Consider the following 21,115-nt stretch of genomic DNA (forward strand, 5'->3'; position numbering starts at 1 on the left):
CCCACAGAGTTCTCCATCTGCTGAGTCTGGGGGAGAATTTCCAGGTAATGGATCTGAGATAGGAGGGGCAAGGGATTGAAGGAGTTTCTGGCTAAAATGTAACAGAGTGACTATTCTTACTTTAATTCAGTTGGTTGTATGCCTCCAATCAATTTCCAGATTGGTTAAATGACTGGGTTTTTTTTCTTTTTGTAGTTGAAGTATGAATGACATGTAACATTGTATTAGTTTTGGTTATACAACATAATGATTTAATGTATTGTGAAATGGTTACCACAAGTTTAGTTAACATTCATAAGGATACATAGTTATATTTTTTTCATGTAATGAGAACTTTTAAGATTTACTCTTAGCTACTTTCAAATATACAGTACAGTATTGTTAACTATAGTCACCATGCTATGTGTTACATCCCCAGGACTTACTTATCTTATAACTGGAATTGTGTACCTTTTCACCATCTTGACTCATTTCATTTTACCTATCCCCCACTCCCTCCCACTCCTGTCTCTGGTAACCACAAATCTGTTCTCTGTATCTATGAGGGTTTTTGTTTTGTTTGTGATTAAGATTTTGCATATGAGAGGTTTTACAGTGTTTGTCTTCCTCTGACTTATTTCACTTAGCAAAATGCCCTTGGGGTTCATCCATGTTGTTGCAAATAGCAAACTTTCCCTTTTTTTATGGTTCAATATTCCATTTTATATATATATATATATATATATATATATACACACACACACACACACACACATATATATATACACACACACACATTATATATGTATATACACACACACATACACATACATATATATACATATATACACACACTACATCTTTATTCATTCATCTATTGATGGAAACTTAGATTTTTTTAATATCTTGACTTATTTATTTATTTGTTTATTTATTTATTAAAAAGTAATCTCTACACCCAACAATGGGGCTCAAACTCATGAGCCCAAGATCAAGAGTTGCACGCTCTACTGACTGAGTCAGCCAGGCACCCCCATCAGCTAGTATAAACAATGCCACAATGAACATAGAGATGTATACATCTTTTCAAATTTTTTTTCATTTTCTTCAGATACATACTCAGAATTTGAATTGCTAGGTTATGTAGTAGTTATATTTTTAGTTTTTTTTTTTTTTAAGAATCTACATACTGCTTTCCATAATGGCTACACAAATTTACATTTCCACCAACAGTGCACAAAGGTTCCCTTTTCTCCATATCTTCTTCACTTATTTTTTGTCTTTTGATAATAGCCTTTCTGACAATGTGAGGTAATAGCTCATTGTAGTTTCAATTTGCATTTCCCTGATGATTAGCAATGTTGAGCATCTTTCCACATACCTGCTGGCCGTTTGTGTGTCAATTTTCTTTCTTTCTTTCTTTTAGATTTTATTTATTTATTCATGAGAGGCACAGAGAGAGAGGCAGAGACATAGGCAGAGAGAGAAGCAGGATCCCTGTGGAGCCTGATGCGAGGCTTGATCCCAGGACTCTGGGATCATTACTGAGCCGAAGGCAGACACTCAGCCACTGAGCCATCCAGGTCCACCTTGTGTGTCACTTTTAGAAAAATGTCTATTCAGATACTCTACCCATTTTTAAATTGGAGTTTTTTTGCCTTTGTGGTATGAGTACTTTATGTATTTTAGATATTAACCCTTTTTCAAATATATGGTTTGCAAATATTTTCTCCCATTTTGTAGGTCATCTGTTCATTTTGTGGATGGCTTCCTTTGCTTTGCAGAAATTTTTTTGTTAGGTACAGTCTCACTTTTTTTCCCCCCTAAAGATTTATTTATTTATTTTAGAGGGGGAGAGAGAGAACATGAGTGAGAGAGAAGGAAAGGGAGAGAGAATCTCAAACAGATTCCATGCTGAGTGTGGAGCCTGACACTGGGCTTGATCTCACAACCCTGAGGTCAGGACCTGAGCTAAAACCAAGAGTTGGATGTTTAACCAATTTTGCCACCCAGGTACCCCTCCCACTTGGTTTTGTTTTGTTTTGTTTTTGTTCTTTTTTTTTTTTTTTTTTTTTTTAATGCTTCTGTTGCTTTGCTTTTGGTGTCAAATCCAAAAAAAGCAAAACAAAAAAACAAACCAAAAAAAAAAAAAAATTGCCAAGCCAAGTGTCTATGGAGCTTTACCCTCTGTGTTGTCTTCCAGAAGTTTTGTGATTTCAGGTCTTAGATTTAAGTCACTGATCTATTTTGCATTTTGAGTTGATTTTTACATATGGTGCAAGATGGTGGTCCATTTTCATTCTTTTGCATTGCATATGGCTGTCCGGTTTTCCCAATACCACTGATTAAAGAGACTGTCCTTTCCCCATTGTATATTCTTGGTTCCTTAGTCATGAATTAATTGACCATATAGGCATGGAGTTTAGAGAAGGATTTGGGAGGTGCTATTTTACTCCATTGTTGTGTGTGTGTGTGTGTATATATGCCAATACCATACTGTTCTGATCACTCTAGGTTTATTTTATTTTATTTTATTTTATTTTATTTTATTTTATTTTATTTTATTTATTTATTTATTTATTTATTTATTTATTTATTTATTTATTTATTTATTATTACTCTAGGTTTATAATACAGTTTGAGATCGGGAGTGTGATGCCTCCAGCTTTGTTATTCTTTTTCGAGATTGCTTTGGGGTTTTTTTGTGCTTCCATACAAACTTTAGTATGTTCTAGTTCTGTGACAAATGCCATTAGAATTTTGATAGGGATTACATTGAATCTATAGATTGCTTTGGATAAGTATGGACATGTTAACATTAATTGTTCCAGTCCATGAGCTTGAACTATCTTTCCATTTATTTGTGTTTTCAGTGTCTTATAATTTTCAGCGTACACATCTTTCACCTCCTTAGTTAAATTTATTCTTAGGTATTTTCTTTTTTTTCATGCAATTGTAAATAGGACTATTTTTTAATTTCTCTAATAATTATTAGTGTATAAAAATGTATCTTATATATTGGTTTTGTATCTTGCAGCTTTACTGAATTTGTTTATTAGCTCTAAAAGTTTTTTGGGGGATCCTTGGGTGGCTCAGCAGTTTAGCACCTGCCTTCGACCAGGGAGTGATCCTGGAGTACCGGGATCAAGTCCTGCATTGGGCTCCCTGCATAGAGCCTGCTTCTCCCTCTGCCTGTGTCTCTGCCTCTCTCTCTCTCTCTCTCTCTCTCTCTCTCTCTCTCTCTCTCTGTCTCTCATGAATAAATAATAATAAAATGAAATCTTTAAAAAAAATAAAAGTTTTTTGGTAGGGTTTTTAAGGTTTCCCCTATATAAAATGTTATCTGCAAATGGAAACAGTTTTACTTCTTTCTTTGTAACTTGAATGCCTTATTTTCTTTTTCTTGCCTAATTGCTCTGGCTAGGACTTCCAGCACTGTCTTGGATAAAATGAGTGTGGGCATTCTTGTCTTGTTCCTAATCTTAGAAGAAAAACTCTCTCTATATCCACTTGGTTGAGAGTTTTTATCATGAATGAACGTTGAATTTGTAAATGTTTATTACTGAGATGATCATGTGATTTTTATCCTTTTTCTTGTTAATGTGGCACATCAAATTGATTTGATTTGCAGATCCTGAGCCATCATCTTTGCATCCCTGGAAAAAAAATCCCACTAGTTCACAATGTATGGTCCTTTAAATATATTGTTAAATTTAGTTTGCTAATATTTTATTGAATATTTTTGCATCTATAGTCATCAGAGATATTGACCTGTAATTTCTTAAAGTTTTCTTGTTTGGTTTTGGTATCCGGGTAATGGTGGCCTTTCGGATATGTTCCCTCCTCTTCTGTTTTTTGGAAGAATTTGGGAAGAATGGTATTAATTCTTTTTATAAATGTTTGGTACAACTCACCAGTCAAACCATCTGGTCCTGGACTTTTGCTTGTTGGGATATTTCCAATTAATGATTCAGTCTCCTTATTAGAAATTAGTCTGTTCATATATTCTACTTTGTGATTCAGTATTAGTATGTTTTATGTTTCTAGGAATTTATCCATTTCTTCTAGGTTATCTAATTTGTTGGTATATAATTACCCATAAAGGTTTTTATCCTTTGTATTTCTCTGGTATACATTGTAACATGTCCACTTTCATTTCTGAATTTATTTATTTGACTCTTCTTTTTATCTAAGTCTAGCTGAAGGTTTGTCTAATTTGTATATATTTTCAAAAAAATCAGCTTTTCATTGATCTTTTCTATTGTCTTTTTAGTTTTTGATTCATTTATTTACATTCTGATCTTTATTTCAATGAATTTCATTGTTTTCAACAAATTTTTGACATTGGTTACTGCTTTTTGGAGAAAAGATTTGCTGAGTTTTTCACTAAGCCATTCCAGAAATCCTGTCTCTTCATATATTTATAAAATATTCTTCAAAACCTATTTTACAGTTTTATGGGTTTAAGTTCATGCATGTAAAGTGTATTTAACCACGTCTGAGTCTCTCCCGTTATGTCCTGTGATCCCTGCAAGTGCAGCTTACCATGACTTGGCCTTAAACCATACTGATTTAATGCATGCAATCAGCTATGTATATTACCTCATGATTTGTTGGTGACTGGAAAAATCATATCAATAGACATTATCCTGTAAATGGTAGAATATCTGTGAATTTTATAATTCAGAGGCTAGATTGAGTAGAAAGAATATTATCAACTGGGCAGTTTTGTACTTTACTAACTGGTAAGTTCACAAGTTTTTTGCTTTTGAGAGGAAAGTCTGAGCAGGATACAGCTCAGACATGGTAAAGAATCTTTTTAAAACATCCTCACAACTAGAATTAAGTATAAAATTGATTGCTTTGATCTTAGTTTATTCCTTTCATTTATCCTCCTGCATTTTCTGCACATAAGAAGTCTTGAGACATAGTCACATTTGAAGGATAGAAACACATCACAGTATTAGGAGACAGAAAATTCAAATGAAATCTGGTACTGAGAATGAGATATCAACTTGTCATAGTTTATTATTTTACCTTCTACAACCATTTCATGTTGTGCTATTAAAATTTTAGAAATATTTGTGTATGCCTTCCCCTCCCCCTGCCAAAAATATTTTGCATATGCCATTTTGAATTCTACCTCAATAGTAATATTGGCTGTGCCTGCCATAGTAGATTAAGGGAAAGGCACTGATTATAAAGGTTCACTCAAAGGATCCAGCATTTCCAGTCATGGTGGTGCTACTCAAATAAAGGTTGAAATTATACCATTTAAGGGAGGAGGAGATAAGGCCACGTAAGGCCAGGTAGTCTAAGCTGTTGAGGGAAGCAGGCCACAGACCTCTCTAATGGTCAGGCTACTTCCAAAGCTATGATACCAGCAGTGCCATTGTGGTTGAAACAGGCCCACAGTCAGTGACTGGGATATTGGGAGCAGAGTCCACCCCCTGAAAGCTGAGAGTCAGAGGGAAAAGATGAGGACCTGAATTACAGGGTTGAACTGGAACCCACTTAGGAATCTAGAGCTGAAGTTCATTCATAGGAACTGGACATATCTGACAGTGTTGGTAAGAGAAAACTGCAACAAGGTAGCTGGGTGCTGTGGGGTTCACTCTAGTCACATTAGATACACATGGGCAAGAGTAACAAAATCAACTTCAGACCCTACCTGCCCATGGGATGGCCTACTGATATACAGATAACTAACCTGGGCTAAGCATGCTGGCTAAAGGTCTTTTGGAGCCTATGGCTGGGCTGAGGTGGGAGGCAGGGACTAACCTATATAGTCATCCTCTCAATGCCAAGAAAATATTATTTTCTTTATTCATAGTGAGAATTGATCAATCACTGCTGCTGCTACTGATGATGATATTAATATCAAGGCCAAAATATTATGGTGAAAATATCCTGTCTTATTTTCATGACTACTATTGATGATTAAAAATAAAGGTTAGAAAAAAAAAAAAAGGTTAGTGGATATGACCCTGGAATGGAAGTTGACAGTTGGTGCTTGGCTTACTGAGATATTAATAGTAAAAAAAAAAAAAAGAAAGAAAGAAAGAAAATCATAAAATTGGAATGATTCCTATTTTCTGCTATTTTGAATGTTGGTCAGGGTTTTTCAACCTTAGTACAATAAATGCTTTGGGCTAAATAATTCTTTATTATCGGAGAAGGCAGGCTGTCCTGTGCATTGTAGAATGTTTAGCAGCATTTCTGCTCTCTATCTGCTAGATTCCAGTACCACCTCACTTCTTCAATTGTATAAACCAGAATTGTTCCATCAAAAAAAAAAAAAATGTCTCCTGATATTGCTAAATGTTTCCTGGAGGCAAAATCATCCATCTGAGAACCAAAACTAAAGTTACAAAAGCACTTTGTGTAAGGGGCCCCTGGGTGGCTCATTCAGTTAAGCATCTGACTCTTGGTTTCAGCTCAAGTTGTGATCTCATGAGTTATGATCTCATAGATTGTGGAAGTGAGCCTTGTGTCTGGTTCTGTGCTCAGGCAGGAGTCTGCTGGAGATTCTTTCCCTCTGCCCCTCCCCTCATTTGTGCTTTCTTTCTCTCTTAGTTATTATTGTGGTGATTTTAACATATGTTGACAAATTCTTTGAGACTTCTTTTCCAGTAAGTGAAGCTTAATACCTTTCCCCTTGACTGTGGGTTTGGCTAAGTGACTCACTTCTCATGAATGGAAAGGGAACATTAGTGACTTTACAGTAGAGAAACATGGCAGATTCCACCTTCACTGTGTGATCAGGGTTAATACAACCAGTAGTAAACCGTGTTGCTGTTTTGTATACTTTGGTATGATGGAGTGAGAAGAATCCTTTGTGGTATTCTTCCCCCCAAATCCACAACCCCAAATTAAGGAGAATTCTACAAAATGCCTGACCATTACTCTTCAGAAGTATGAAAATCGTGAAAGAGCAAAGATAAGGAAAGATAAAGAAACCATAATAGATTGGAAAAGGCTGAGGAGACATGACAAATGTCATGTGGGGCCCTGGACTGAAGCTAGGAACAGAAAAAGGATGTAGAGAAGGAAGACTTTTCCTTTATCCTCTTGGTCTTTCTGACAGAGCTTAAGAATTACAGTGATATAAAACTATTAACAGGAGAAAAGCATACAAGTTTTGTTAAATTTTTGCATGTACATGGGAGCCTTCACAAGAGTAAAGAGGTAACCAGAACAGAATATACCTTTAGACCAAAAAAAAAAAAAGACATATTTGTGAAGAAATGATGGGTTTGGGCTGGAAGCAGTAAATGACTAGAGAAGATAGGGATGGGAAAGAAACTAGTGGAAGATAAGGGTTATTTTAGTAAGCTCATTTGTATAAATCCATTCCAGCATCAATTGTCAGTATCTGGTAATAAAGATGTTCTTCACTTCCTGGTATACAAGGAGGGTACCTTTCTTACGGGAAGTTTTATGGCCTGTTGTTATGTAGGAAAGGGGAGATCAGAGAGAGCCCTTCCTGAATCTGTTTCTCAAATGACTTTACCTCAACATAATCAATATACCAAAGTGGCATATTTTAAGGTGGCACATCCTGAATACTTTCAAGGATATTAGCGGGGAAAAAAATGGAGAAATTAAAATAAGATTGTAGTTTAGTTAGTAATATTGTCCCAATATTAATTTTATATTATAGTTCAGTGCCATGATTATATTAGGTGTTAGCACCAGGAGAAGCTATGTAAACAATATACAGTGCTCAGTACTATCTTTGCAATTCTTTTTGTATGTCTAAAATTATTTCCAAAGTTATAAAGTTTTTCCCTTAAATTTATCCCATTTTGCATGTCTTCAACAACTGATTTTTTTTATTTATTTATTTTTTTGGAGTTTCATTTGACAACATACAGTATAACAGCCAATGCTCATCCCATCAAGTGCCCCCCTCAGTGCCCATCACCCAGTCACCATATCGCCCCTGCCAACCTTCCCTTCCACTACCCCTTCTTCATTCCCCAGAGTTAGGAGTCTCTCATGTTCTGTCACCCTCTCTGATTTTTCCCACTCCTTTTCTCTCCTTTCTCCTATAATCCCTTTCACTATTTTTTATATTCCCCATATGAATGAAACCATGTAACGATTGTCCTTCTCTGATTGACTTACTTCATTCAGCATGATACCCTCCAGTTCCATCCACGTCGAAGCGGATGGGTATTTGTCATCTCTAAAGGCTGAGTAATATTCCATTATATACATAGACAACATTTTCTTTATCCAGTCATCTTTCGATGGACACCAAGGCTCCTTCCACAGTTTGGCTATTGTGGACACTGCTGCTATAAACATTGGGGTGCAGGTATCTTGCCATTTCACTGAATCTGTATCTTTGGTGTAAATCCCCAGTAGTGCAATTGCTAGGTTATAGGGTAGCTCTATTTTTAACTCTTTGAGGAACCTCCACACAGTTTTCCAGAGTGGCTGTACCAGTTCACATTCCCACCACCATTGCAAGAAGGTTCCCCTTTCTCCACATCTCTCCAACATTTGTTGTTTCCGGTCTTGTTAATTTTCACCATTCTCACTGGTGTGAGGTGGTATCTCATTGTGGTTTTGATTTGTATTTCCCTGATGGCCAGTGATGCGGAGCATTTTCTCATGTGCTTGTTGGCCATGTCTGTGTCTTCCTCTCTGAAATGTCTGTTCATGTCTTTTGCACATTTCATGATTGGATTGTTTATTTCTTTGCTGTTGAGTTTAATAAGTTCTTTATAGATCTTGGATACTAGCCCTTTATCTGATAGGTCATTTGCAAATATCTTCTCCCATTCTGTAGGTTGTCTTTTAGTTTTGTTGACTGTTTCTTTTGCTGTGCAAAAGCTTTTTATCTTGATTGAGTCCCAGTAATTCATTTTTGCTTTTGTTTCCCTTGCCTTCATTCATGTATCTTGCAAGAAGTTGCTGTGGCCAAGTCCAAAAAGGGTGTTGCCTGTGTTCTCCTCTAGGATTTTGATGGAATCTTGTCTCACATTTAGATCTTTCACCCATTTTGAGTTTATCTTTGTGTTCCATTCTTCTGCATGTGACTGTCCAATTTTCCCAGCACCATTTATTGAAGAGACTGTCCTTTTTTCCAGTGGATAGTCTTTCCTGCTTTGTCAAATATTAATTGACCATAGAGTTGAAGGCCCATTTCTGAGTTCTCTATTCTGTTCCATTGATCTATGTGTCTGTTTCTGTGCCAGTACCACACTGTCTTGATGATCACAACTTTGTAGTACAACTTGAAATCTGGCATTGTCATGCCCCCGACATTCGTTTTCTTTTTCAATATTCCCCTGTCTATTCGGGGTCTTTTCTGATTCCACACAAATCTTTTTTTTTTTTTTCTCTTTTTTACTTTTTTTTTTTTTAATTGGAGTTCAATTTGCCAACATCTAGCATAACACCCAGTGCTCATCCCATCAGGTGCCCCCCTCAGTGCTCGTCACCCAGTCAGCCCCACCCCCCGCCCACCTCCCCTTCTACCACCCCTAATTCGTTTCCCAGAGTTAAGAGTCTCTCATGTTCTGTCTCCCTTTCTGATATTTCCCACTCATTTTTTCTCCTTTCCCCTTTATTCCCTTTCACTATTTTTTATATTCCCCAAATGAATGAGACCATATAATGTTTGTCCTTCTCCGATTGAGTTTTTGAACTTGGCCACAGTAACTTCTTGCAAGATACATACATGAAGGCAAGAGAAACAAAAGCAAAAATGAATTATTGGGACTTCATCAAGATAAGAAGCTTTTGCACAGCAAAAGAAACAGTCAACAAAACTAAAAGACAACCTACAGAATGGGAGAAGATATTTGCAAATGACCTATCAGATAAAGGGCTAAGTATCCGAGATCTATAAGAACTTATTAAACTGAACAGCAAAGAAACAAACAATCCAATCATGAAATGGGCAAAAGACATGAACAGAAATCTCACAGAGGAAGACATAGACATGGCCAATAAGCACATGAGAAAATGCTCCACATCACTGGCCATCAGGGAAATACAAATCAAAACCACAATGAGATACTACCTCACACCAGTGAGAATGGGGGAAAATTAACAAGGCAACAACAAATGTTGGAGAGGATGTGGAGAAAGGAGAACCCTCTTGCACTGTTGGTGGGAATGTGAACTGGTGCAGCCACTCTGATTCCACACAAATCTAAAGATGATTTGTTCCAATACTCAAAGAAAATACATGGTATTTTGATAGAGATTGCATTGAATGTGTAAATTGACCTGGGTAGCATTGACATTTTCACAATATTAATTCTTCCAATCCAGGAGCATGGAATATTTTTCCATCTCTTTGTGTCTTCCTCAATTTCTTTCAGAAGTGTTCTCTAGTTATTAGGGTATAGATCCTTTACCTCTTTGGTTAGGTTTCTTCCTAGGTATCTTATGCTTTTGGGTGCAAATGTAAATGGGATTGACTCCTTAATTTCTCTTTCTTCACTCTCATTGTTAGTGTATAGAAATGCCACTGACTTCTGGGCATTGATTTTGTATCCTGCCACACTGCCAAATTGCTGTATGAGTTCTAGCAATTTTGAGGTGGAGTCTTTTCTGTTTTCTATGTACAGTATCATGTCATCTGTGAATAGGGAAAGTGTGACTTCTTCTTTGCCAGTTTGGATGCCTTTTATTTCTTTTTGTTGTCTGATTGCTGAGGGCTAGGACTTCTAATACTATGTTGAATAGCGGTGGTGAGAGTGGACATCCCTGTCGTGTTTCTGACCTAGGGGAAAGGCTCTCAGTTTTTCCCCATTGAGAATGATATTTTCTGTGGGCTTTCCATAGATGCCTTTAAGATGCTGAGGAATGTTCCCTCATCCCTACACTCTGAATTCAGAGTTTTGATCAGGAATGGATGCTGGATTTTGTCAAATGCTTTCTCTGCATCTATTGAGAGGATCATATGGTTCTTGTTTTTTCTCTTGTTGATGTGACCTATTATATTGATTGTTTTATGAGTGTTGAACCACCCTTGCATCCCGGGGATAAATCCCACTTGGTCATGGTGAATAATCTTCTTAATGTACTGTTGTATCCTATTGACTAGTATCTTGTTGAGAATTTTTGCATCCCTGTTCATCAGGGATATTGGTCTTGAATTCTCTTTTTTGGTGGGGTCTTTGTCTAGTTTTGGAATTAAGGTGATGCTGGCTTCATAAAATGAGTTTGGAAGTACTCCATCCCTTTCTATCCTTTGGAACAGCTTTAGTAGAATAGGTATTATTTTTTCTTTAAACATTTGATAGAATTCCCCTGGGAAGCCATCTGACCCTGGGCTTTTGTGTCTTAGGAGGTTTTTGATGACTGCTTCAATTTCCTCCCTGGTTATTGGCCTGTTCAGGTTTTCTATTTCTTCCTGTTCCAGTTTTGGTAGTTTGTGGTTTTCCAGAAATGCATCCATTTCTTCTAGATTGCCTAATTTATTAGTGTATAGCTGCTCATATGTTTTTAAAATTGTTTATATTTCCTTGGTATTGGTTGTGATCTCTCCTTTCATTCATGATTTTATGAATTTGAGTCTTTTTTCTGTTTAATAAGGCTGGCTAATGGTTTATCTTATTAATTTTTTTCAAAGAACTAACTCCTGGTTTTGTTGATCTGTTCTCCAGTTCTTCTGGTCTCTATCTCATTGAGTTATGCTCAAATCTTTATTATCTCTCTTCTGTTTGGTGTAGGTTTTATTTGCTATTCTTTCTCCATTTCCTTTAGGTGTGAGGTTTTTGAGGGATGCTTGTATTGTGACATATTTCCCTCTTAGGACTGCTTTTGCTGAATCCCAAAGATTTTGAATGGTTGTATCTTTATTCTCATTAGTTTCCATGAATCTTTTTAATTCTTCTCCAATTTCCTGGTTGACCCATTCATCTTTTAGTAGGATGCTCTTTAACCTCCATGTGTTTGAATTTCTTCCAAATTTCTCCTTGTGACTGAGTTCTAGTTTCAAAGCTTTGTGGTCTGAAAATGCACAGGGGACAATCCCAATCTTTAGGTACCAGTTGAAACCTGATTTGTGACCCAGTATGTGGTTTATTCTGGAGAAAGTTCCATGTGCACTTGAGAAGAATGTATATTCAGTTGCGTTCAGATGTAAAGTTCTGTAAATATCTGTGAAATCCATCTGGTCCAGTGTATCATTTAAAGCCCAAGTTTCTTTGGTGATGTACTTAGAAGATCTGTCATTTATAGAAATTCCCGTTGAAGTCTCCTAGTATTAGTGTATTCTTACCGAAGTATGTCTTTACTTTGGCTATTAATTGATTGATATACTTGGCAGCTCCCACATTAGGGGCATAAATATTCATGATTGTTAGGTCTTGTTGGCTAGACCCTTTAAATATGATATAGTGTCCCTCTTCATCTCTTACTACAGTCTTTGGGATAAACTGTAATTTATCTGATATGAGGATTGGTGCCCCTGCTTTTTTTTTGACGACCATTTGAATGGTAAGTTGTTTCCAACCTTTCATTTTCAGTCTGGAGGTGTCCTTAGGTCTAAGATGAGTCTCTTGTAGACAGCAAATAGATGGGTCTTGGTTTTTTATCCAGTCTGAAAACCTGTATCTTTTTTTTTTTTTTTCCCCCAAAGCCTGCATCTTTTGATGGGATCATTTAGCCCATTCACGTTCAGAATAACTATTAAAAGATACGAGTTTAGTGTCATCATAATATCTATTCAGTCCCTGCTTTTGTGGATCATTTCTTTGGGACTCCTCTTTTTCAGGGTCCCCCTTAATATTTCTTGCAGAGCTGGTTTGGTGTCATATATTCTTTCAGTTTCTGCCTACTTTGGAAGCTCTTGATCTCTCCTTCTGTTCTGATGAGAAGCTTGCTGGATAGAGTATTCCTGGCTGCATTTTCTTCTCATTGAGTATCCTGAATATATCCTGTGAGCCCTTTCTGGCCTGCCACACCTCTGTGGAAAGGTCTGCTGTTAATCTGATATTTCTCCCTATGTAAGTTAAGAGTCTCTTGTCTCTTGCTGGTTTAAAGATTTTATCTTTGGAATTTGCAAGTTTCACTATTAAATGTGGAGGTGTTGAACGTTTTTTATTGATTTGGGAGGGGGACCTCTCTGTCTCCTGGATCTGAATGCCTGTTTCCCTCCCCAAATTAGGGAAGTTCTCAGCTATGGTTTGTTCAACTATGCTTTCTGGCCTTCTCGGCGCTCTCTGGAACCCCAGTTATATGTAGGTTCTTCCTTCTGAGGCTATCATGTATTTCCCTTAACCTTTCCTCATGGTCTTTTAATTGTTTTTCTTTTTTTTTCCTCAGCTTCCTTCCTTGCCATCAACTTGTCTTCTTTGTCTCTCAATCTTTCTTCCACAACATTAACACTCATCGTTAGGACCTCCAGTTTGGATTGCATCTCATTTAATTGATTTTTAATTTTGGCTTGATTAGATCTAAATTCTGCAGTCATGAAGTCTCTTGAATCCTTTATGCTTTTTTCCAGAGCCACCAGTAGCCTTATAATTGTGCTTCTGAATTGGCTTTCTGACATCAAATTGTAATCCATGTTTTGTAACTCTGTGGCAGAGTGTACTGTTTCTAATTCTTTTGTGGTGAGTTCTTCCTTCTAGTCATTTTGCTCAGTGCAGAGTGCCTGTATAAGTGGGCTGAGTGAAGAATATCAACCATGACCTAAGTAAATTTCACCCTAGATGATTCTGATGAGGTCAGAGTCCAGAAAATGAAAACAAAGATCAGAACAAGATAAAACAAAAGGACCACTAAAGTGAAAAACAGATTTTAAAACAAAATAATAAAAAACAAAAGGCCAAGAACTCCAAAGAAAGAAAAAAAGAAAACAAAAGTAAGGAGGAAAAAAAAAAGAAGGAAAAAGTGGGGGTTACTAGGAGATGGTGGTGGTGGCGAAGTTGTAGTGGAGGGAGAATATGGTCTACCTGAGGGGTCCTAGAGGGTGATTCTATTGGTTCTGACTGTATTAAGTTCTGTATGTTAGAAGATGCTCAGTCCCAAATTTAGATAAACCAGCAATACTTGTAGAAAGCCCCAACATTGACCACCAAAAGATAAATGAGATAAAAGAGGGGGGGCAGAATGGGAATGAGGAGAGAATACAATCTCACAGAATGAAGCAGCACGGTATACCACTTGGTTCTGGGTACATGCTGGTCATGTTTTAGAAGGTATTAACTTCTGCCATTTTAGAACAAAATGAGGCAGAGAAAACGAAAAACACAAAACGAGAAAACATATCTCGTGTATCTCCCAAAATTAAATATGTTGAAGGGAATCTAGAAGTGAAAACTCTAAGACATGTAATTGTAGACATATGAATGTCAAAAAGGAAGAAACTTAAAAATGAAGAGGTGGTAAAATATTGTAGTTAAGGTGGGAAAAGAGAAAATATTGGAAATGTTTAGTCTGATCCAAAAATGAGTTGTACTGGAAAAAGGGCCAAAAAAAAAAAAAAAAGGAGTACCTTCTGGTTTTGTATGCTATATATCCCTTGACTTCCCCTGGAGCTTCCCAGAGTGGCTCGGTCAGGAACTTGCTCTTACCCTGTCCTTCCAGCTCGTCTTCTGGGGGAGGGTCCACTGTGCTGACTGTTAGGTGTGTGCACCTGGGGAGCTGCCCTGCCCTGCCTCGCCCCTGGGTGCTGGGCTCAGTGGTAGCGGTTTACCCTGTGAGGCCCCTGTTCCCTGGCGGCCCCACCTCTCCCAGGCACAAGGTGAGACGAGGAGGAACAACACCCATGGTGGTGGCTAGCTCCCCAGCTCTGGAGTCAGCTCCCCTAGTAACTACCACAGTCTCCCAGTCCGCACTGTCCTGGATGCTCCCGGGGCGGGGGGTGCTGACCTGCACAGCTCAGGGGTGCCCGGTGGCAGGAATTTCCTCACTGTCCGTGATTCCTCCTGTCCGGGGGAAAGCGCAGGATCCTGGGTTGTATCCACTTGGCGCCCTGGGATCTGGGGCCCTGGGCTGCTGGAATCGTGCTCCCTGGCCGTGGCTTTTGAAGGCAGCAGGGCACAACCCCCTCCGCCTGGAGCCTCCTGAGCTTCTCCCGAGGCCGGGTGTGCACTCCAGCCCTTTACTGAGATGGGTATTGTGGTGCCCTTTCCCCCGGGGGCACTTCCTCTCCTAGTGACCCCGGGATCCTGGAGGCTCCACTGCCCCTCCTGAGGTTCTGCCGGATTTCCTTGCTGAGCACCTTTCCCACCGGGAAGAATCCAGTGAGGATTTTTAAAGTTCCCATCTCCGGAGCTGTGCTTTCCCGTCTGGAGGCTCTCGCAGCCCCCCTCAGCCCGGCTCCTCGCGGGGCCCTTCCCCCACTGGATATGTTGAGGTATATTCAGTCTAACCCCACTTTGTTTATAGTTTTTGTCATGAATGGATGTTGAATTAAGTGCTTTTTCTGCATCTGTTGAGATGATCCTATGATTTTTATCCTTCATTTTGTCGATTGGTATATCATATTGATTAGTGAATATTGAAAGATTCTTGCATCTCTGGAGTAAATTCCACTTGATTGTTGTGAATAATCTTTTTAATATATTGTCAGATGCATTGTCATAAATGTCATCTTATATTTTGTTGAGGATTTTTTTTGCATCTATGTTCATCAGGGATATTGGCCTGTAGTTTTCTTTTTTTGTGATGTCTTTGTCTGATTTTGGTATCAGAGTAATGGTGGTCCTGTAGAATGTATTTGGAAGTTTTCCTTTTTTTTCTTGAATAGTCAGAGAATAGGTATTAATTCTTATCTAAATGTTTGGTATATTTCATCTGTGAATCTATCTAGTCCTTGTGGGGCATCCTGATCACCAATTCAATTGGTCTGTTCAGATTTTCTATTTCTTCCTGATTCAGTTTTGGAAGATTGTATGTTTCTAGGCATTTATCCATTCCTTCTAGGTTGTCCAACTTGTTGTCAGATACTTTTTCATTGTATTCTCTTTGTATTTCTGTGGTGTCAATTGTTATTTTTCCTCTCTCATTTATGATTTTGAGTCCTTTCCCTTTTTTTCTTGATGAATCTGGCTTAAAGGTTTATCAATTTTGTGGATCTTTTCAAAGAACCAGCTCATGGTTTCACTGATTTTTTTTTTCTTCATATGTTATTTATTTCTGCTCTGATCTTTATTATTTCCTTCCTTCTACTCGCCTTGGGCTTTGTTTGTTCTTTTCCTAGTTCCTTTAGGTGTAAGGTTAGATTATTCATTAAATTTAAGGTTAGATTATTTAATTAGATTCTGCTGCTTCCTCAACTTGTCTGTTTTATCACCATTTCTTCTAGGAAGTCTTTCCTGAGCCCCTTCTGGGTCCAGACAAGAGTAGTTTGCAAAGTGCTCCTTTCAGCATTGATCTTCCTGTCATTAACACTTGGCATGCTGCATTGTATGTAGCTGCTAATTTTCTGTTGCCTTCTTGAGACTCTTAAGACTAAAGCAGGAAGGGGATCCCTGGGTGGCTCAGCAGTTTAGTGTCTGCCTTTGGCCCAGGGCGTGATCCTGGAGTCCCGGATTGAGTCCCACGTCCTGGATGGAGTCCCACGTCGGGCTCCGGGCATGGAGCCTGCTTCTCCCTCCTCCTGTGTCTCTGCCTCTCTCTCTCTCTCTCTCTCTCTCTCTCTCTCTATGTCTATCATAAATAAGTAAATCGTAAAAAAAAAGTATTAAAAAAAAAAGACTAAAGCAGGAAACATATTTGTCTTGTCCACATAACTAGCACCTAATGCAGTTCTGGCACCAGGATACTCCATAAATACTTGTTGGATAAATGATCAAATGGGTACTATTATAGCTGAACTAGGTTACTGAGGAGACTTTCCGAAGTCTACTGCAGAAATATTGGGAAAACCAAATGGAAATCAACTTAGAATACACCTATGAAGCATAGATGTTCTTTGTAGGGTCATTTTATTACATATTCTAAGAACAGTCTAATAGTAATTTAGCAGATGGGGGGAATGATTTGCGTTAGGATTTTAAGCAGTAGAAATAAATAAACTAACAACGAGCCTATTGCACTACAACAAAACTAGTCTTACAATTTGAGCTAATTTAATGAAGTTATCTGAGTGACAGATCTTTCTTTTGTGTTTATGTTTGAATAACAGTAGAACAATTTTATAGCAGTTTCTCAAAATTTTAAATTGCAGATTGTCATTAAATTTTGCAGTGATCATCTCACTTTAAGTAGAGGCTTATTTAACAATTCTATAGCTTCTCTGTACCTTGGGTGCCTCACAAATCAATTGTCTTACAGCTAGTGGCAAAGTAGAGCAGGGGGGTAAGAGAATGGGGAGTTGAATGTCATGGTAGATGCCAACAAGAATAGGCAAGATGCTATTGTATGCATCTGCTGTTGATGTACACAGATCGAGTTGTAATGTGTTTATTTGGTTGTTAGAGATTTACATTAACAAAACAGTGTCTGACTTCTCAGCTCCATGGGCAGGTTTTCCCAATTGAGTGAATACTTTCAAGATGCCAGGGGAGCATTCATTTTAATATGTCTCAAGTCATACTTTAGATATAAGAGACAGAAGAAGGTACTTGTTTTCTATTCACAGTACCTTTCAAGAACAGCATTGGTTGCTAAGGAACTACAATAGCATATTTTTCTGCAAACAGTTGGTCTGCTGGGAATTCACATAACTGTTTCAGTCAGACTCTTTTCCCAGAAGAAGACAATATCTCTTTTTTGTTTCCCAGGGTAATGGCAACATGCTGATTTTGATTCAGTTTGTCTATTTTGGTCAAGAGGTATCTCAAGTGAACCTTCATAGGGGTAGAAGAGAAGCTAGGATGGCATATCTACTCTACATCGAATACTGATTTGATTCAGAAAAGAAAAAAAATTTAAAAGACATCCACCTTTACAATTGTTTTTGGAAATTGCCACCATCCATTTGGGTAGTGCCTTTGTCACAAGACTCCTCTATATCTCCTCTGGGCTACAAGGGTCATGATTTCTAGTTCACAGACAAAGAAACTCAGTGACTTACTTTGGAGGAATGAGAATTTAACTTTCAGGGCCTGGAGGGCCTGGAAACTTGCAGGAATTTCTAGACTCTCATTACGTGGAAAAACACTTTTAGGCTGTTTTCTAAAATGCCCTTATCTAAGCCTTTTAAAAGAGAACTAGTTCAAAGTATTTCACTATAAAGAACATTGAAACACAACAAGCATTTCTGTTAGCTCTTAAAATTCCTGCAGTGTAGCAGTTAAGGACGACTTAATTAAAAAACAACTGACAATATCATTAGACTGGTGAGCAAAATAGAACTATTTTCAGACTGGAGTCCTACCTCTAGGCTGCGAAGAGCTTTTATTTAATATTTGGGCTTGTTTCTTTTTGTACTCAGGACAGAATTTAACAGTGATGATGGTTGTGTTCTATCTACTTAAAAGGATGGATATTCAGAAGAAATGAAAACTAATGAAAGTAAATCAACTTTGATTTGTGTAGAATCAGGTATACAGCGTCTTTATTGTGTCAAACACCCTTCTAAACAAGATGTTCCTACAAAACAAAATTGTAGTCAGGAGACCAGATCTTATCTTGGCTCTGTCATAAAAAATTGATCCCAGGCAAATCTCTCAAATTTCTCTGGAGCAGGTAGATTCCAAAGTCCCTTTCAGCCCTAAATTTCATTATATGTAAGGAAATTACATATGATATGTAAATATCTGAGCTCAGCTGACTCAAGTGGAAGTATTTGGCAAAGTTTTAGTAATAAGTAAAATTTAATGAGTGTCTACCATGTATTAAGCATTTTCTAATTTTTTTTTTTTTTTTTGCATTATCTTATTTAATTCCTACAACAACCCTATGAAGGTAGGTACCATTATTACTTCACTTTTACCAGTGAGAAAGTTGAGGAAAGTTAAGTAGCATGTCCTGGGCAAGTTCAACTTATGGTTATATTTAGCCAAATTAGACAAGCTATTGAGGAATAGCTTATACCATCATCACCGGCTTTTTACTCAGACTTAAGTGTTAATCAAGCACTTTGTTTTTTGAAACTCCCAGTCTTGCCCTATATGCAAGAGAACTGATTCATTCCAGTGTTTTCAGAACAAATTATGCCTATGGGGATCCACAGAAATGACACTATGATGGCAAAATGACTTTTAGTAATTAACAAAGAGAAACTTTGAGTGTCAAAACAAAGGCAAATAGGAGTCTGTGTGAATCTGTGGAGGCTGTTGTAAGAATGATGCATTATCAGTAGTGTATACAGAAAAAGCGAAGCACATGTGACAGACCTGTGAAATGTACCTATAAAGGCAGGTGGCATCTGCTGGACAGCTTCAAATGGAGTAGCCTTAAGTTCTCCCTAACAGGAGAGTAGTAAGTTTATCTAGTTGGCGTCTTTATCTTCAGCATCTCAAAGCCTGGGTGTTCAGAAAGTAGTGATTCTGTAGGTGTGTTACAAGTCAACCAACACACTTACAAATGTATTGCCTTTTATGATTCTCAGGTGGCTAAGATGTATGGAGAATGCAAAGAACTTTATGATGTGTTCTCAATAAATACATAATTAGAATTATAGTACATGTACAATATACATGAAGGTTTGAGCAATGTGAGATAATGTATTTAATGAATAGTTCAGATAAATAGTCAATTGGAATGGGTGCAAGGATTATACCTCAGTAACTTTCGAACTAAAAGATAAGGATTTGGAGTTCCAAAAACTGTTTGACTTACTATTTATGTGATTTAAGCAAGTCACTTCACCTTTCTGAGCTTTGTTAATTCATTTGTAAAATAGGATGTCAATAGAACCCAAACTGTAAGGGCAGATTAGAAATCAAACAAAATAATGAGTGTGAAAGAACTTTGCAAAGTTTTTAGATTATATTGTCACTTGAGATAGCAATTAATGATGTTCACAAGAAATATCTAGCTTGGTGCCTTCTAACCATATGTTAGACTGGTACTGCCTTGCCCCCTTTAGTTAGGTATGGCTATGTAATTTACTATTTGGACAAATTTCTATTTGATTATAATATTTGGAAGGGTGGTTGAAAAATAACAGAAGATGAATTACCTTTATTGTATCTATTTCTATCTTTTAAAAAAAAGTACTCTGTAGTTATTTTAGCAAAGTCATGCCTGAGTCTTATTTTAGATAAACTCTTATTCAGTTTCAAGTTCTTACTCTGCTTAACGTACTTTTCTCACTTAGGAAGAGAAGATTAGATCCATTTTAGAACATGTGATCATGAGCCTGGGCTTGAGAACCTTGCAAGGTAATAGCATTTTAAATAAGAGTACTTCACAAAACAAGGACAACAAATCCTTCTGGATGGTGCCTAAGACACAACTACTTTAGATTGTACTTTTTTTCTGCATTAAAGAATATGGTAAGCACCCATTATTGTCGGATCTGAGGATCAGTTAGAATGAGGCCAATATGCTGCCATTGAATATATCTTTCTGTAAGCATGTGTAAGCCAGATGAATGAGGTCCTTTCTTTGTTCTTGGATAAATGATTAGCCCATTCCTGGGGAATATTAGTTTGTTGGAAGGCTGGTTGGTGCTGGCACTGAAGACAGTGACATCGGCCTTTTGAATGTTCAGTCTTTTCAGATTGCACACTAAACCCATCTTTTGGAAGCAAATCCTAACATACCATATGCCAGGTATGTGAGTAGTCATTTTCAAAAAGATTTTGTCCTTTAATCCTCTTAATAATCCTGTGAGTCTTGTCAACTCCCTTTAGAAATTAAAATAAAAACACACAAAACTCAGTTCTGCCCTCCACACTTATTTCTGTTGTACCTCCATGTATCTTAGAGATTGTTTAGGTGTGAAGTAGGTTGGCCTAAGGAAACAGACTTGTAGATTTTTTAATATCACAAAAGTATGCTCTGCGCCCAGCATAGAGCTCAACATGGGACTTAAACTCACAGCCCTAATTCAAGACCTGAGCTGAGATCAAGTTGAGTGCTTAACTGACTGAGGCACCCGGGTTCCCCTATTTTTCATAGATAATTTAAAAATGCCTGAGAGTCAGTAGGAGAAAAATTGCCCATAATTCAGCCATGCATGACAAAGTGGATACTTTGGCAAGCCTCCCCTTTCTTTTTTTTATTTTAAATTTTTATTTATTTATGATAGTCACACAGAGAG

The 21,115-nt window shown here is 37.5% G+C and overlaps 1 protein-coding gene across 31 annotated transcripts in view; it reads left to right on the forward strand.

The window, feature by feature from the left end:
• TMEM108 (transmembrane protein 108) overlaps positions 1-21,115 on the forward strand; it is a 343,659-nt gene that overhangs the window by 108,559 nt on the left and 213,985 nt on the right. For 17 of the 31 annotated variants that reach the window (XM_049099816.1, XM_049099818.1, XM_049099821.1 and 14 more), the window contains one exon: positions 20,168-20,231. The exons of 13 other annotated variants lie outside the window; for them this stretch is intronic. The gene's annotated coding sequence lies outside the window, so the exon portion shown is untranslated. Of the gene's footprint in view, position 1; positions 45-20,167; positions 20,232-21,115 lie in introns of those variants that run through there. One more of the 31 variants, XM_035705285.2, reaches the window with a different exon arrangement.

The sequence above is a fragment of the Canis lupus genome, chromosome 23 (genome assembly GCF_003254725.2).
Source record: "Canis lupus dingo isolate Sandy chromosome 23, ASM325472v2, whole genome shotgun sequence".
Lineage (NCBI taxonomy): Eukaryota > Metazoa > Chordata > Mammalia > Carnivora > Canidae > Canis > Canis lupus.